This window comes from Nicotiana sylvestris, chromosome 7 (genome assembly GCF_000393655.2).
Source record: "Nicotiana sylvestris chromosome 7, ASM39365v2, whole genome shotgun sequence".
Taxonomy (NCBI): domain Eukaryota; kingdom Viridiplantae; phylum Streptophyta; class Magnoliopsida; order Solanales; family Solanaceae; genus Nicotiana; species Nicotiana sylvestris.
The window spans coordinates 106,148,935-106,151,271 of NC_091063.1; positions in this window are offsets into that span (position 1 = coordinate 106,148,935).

Below are 2,337 nucleotides of genomic sequence, written 5' to 3' on the forward strand. Positions count from 1 at the left end.
TTACAGCTCCAAATAGAAAACAGTAGTAGCCTGAGCATGCAAGCTCCAGAACTACCTGCCTCAAGTTCATCTAATTCCTTCATCTACGTACATCAATTGGATTTCTATTAAGCACAGTCTAGTAATTCAACCTCCTTATGTAAGCTCCCACTTTTATTGACAAACTTGCTCTAAAGTAGACCTCCTGCACTATGACCTCATTTGTTTTTGGAATATTCTATTATTCCTTTCTTGCACACACATAATACACTGTTGTTGCCAATGTAATACGATAAACGTTAGCTCCTGCACTTCTTCCTTTGCACGTATTGATAGCCCACTGGACTTCATCATTTCATTCCATACCATGTTGGTTCTGTTAAGATAATTAAGATAACTAATACAGTAAATAATTACGTAGTATATCTAATAAATACTCTGCTATGATATGTTAAAACTGCACTCGAAGACTCTTTAACTTGAATGCTAAATTCAAAAGTAAACCTTAATAGAATGGTTCTGTGGATATGTCCATTCAAGAAGTTTCCTCTATTATATTTCCATTTTCATGTACTGGTAAATAAATTTTCAGCGAAAGTTTAATTGGTACGTAGAATATATGAAAGTTGGTCAAGTAAATATATGCATGGGTTTCTCAATTAGTACAACAGCTTGGTCTCAAAAGTTTGCAGCTGGACTTTCTTCTTCTTCTTCTTCTTTTTAAAAGAAAATGTTTTTGTGAAAATATTAATGTTTCTTGGAAAAGAGACCCTCGTGGAATCCTACTTGATTTTCCTTTTCAGATATCTTGGGAATTGCTTACTTCATGTTGAACAAAATGTTCATCATTTTGATGTTCTCATACTGTTGCTGCCATCAATGTCCAACTCAAGTACATGCTGGTTAGTTAGTGAAAATCTAGTTGAGCAATCCCCCCCCCCCCACCAACCCCTTACTTCCTTTTTTTTTCTTTTTTTAATGAGTTTTGAAATTATAGTCATAGGGGTGCACACACCAATATTCGGAGTATATAGAGGGGGAACATGCCTTTGTGCTCATCTATTTAACAGTCTTCTTCTTTAGCAACGAAACATATAATTTAAGTGTATACTGAATGTACGTTTAATTTTGTACTTTGGACTAATGATGGTCAAATTAGAAAATTTTGAAATATTAGCACAGAAAATGGAATATTTGAGCACCCCCTCGCCTCCGGTCCAACCCCACGCTAGCCAAATTACATGTAGGAATTGGCACCGATAATTCTTCTGACAGTAAAGTTAAAGATAAAATAATAAGAATAATATTAAAATAAAAGAAATTCGAGAAATAGGAACTTAGGGATCGTTTGGTTAGAAAGAAGTTATCCCAGGATAAATTATTCCGTAATTGGTTATTCCGGGATTAGTTATTCCTCTTTTTCATGGGGATAAAAAAATACTACAATTCCGGAATAACTATTCCCGGGATTAATTACACCGTAATTTTCTACTAATCAAACATGGAATAAATTCTTTTAAATTTAGTTCTGAGATTAATTATTCTTTTTCCCTCATACCAAACGAGACCTTATAAGCTAAAGTGTATTTTGTACGTTTGTGCAATCAGCACTCAAGCACTCGTGTGGTAGATGTAGGGGTGGCAATTTGATCCCAAACCCATCTAACCTACCCAACCCGCCCAGAGATTAATGGGTTGAGTTACATAATTTTAGCTCATGGGTCAATTTGGGCTGAGCCCAAGTTAACTCATTATATTTTATAACTCATTCTGACCTATTAAGCAGCCCAAATGTAACCCATGAAACTCACCCAAAACAAAAGGTATCTCAACCCAACTTATATAGAATTTTTTTTTTCAACTTACATATTTTAAGGTAAAAGGCTTTTTTATGCAAGATGAACATGGTTATAAAACATGAACCAAGTTGGACGGGTTGGGTTATGACCCACTGTTTAGCCCATCTTGACCCAGTCCATCTTAACTCAAGTACACTTTAGGCTGGGTTGGGCAATGACCCATTTATTGACCTAACCCATCTTGACCCGCCCAAATTCAGCCCCACTCATTTATTTGTCACCCCTAGGTAGATGATATGCTTAGATAAGAGGGCTTCTCAGGAATGTCACTGCAGCTGCAGCTAAATGGGCGGCTAAATTAAATAAATAAATTTAAACCTCAAAGTGGGTACTTTTGTCTTGGATCATGGGCTTCTTGGATCATGCACCATTCCCTGTCTCCAATGCTTCGCAATAATAATATATTCGTTTATTTTAATGTATCAACTACTACTAATGATCCACTTATCTTGAAACTACAATTTCCTTCAAAACTAGAAGCAATATCTAAGTGATGTAA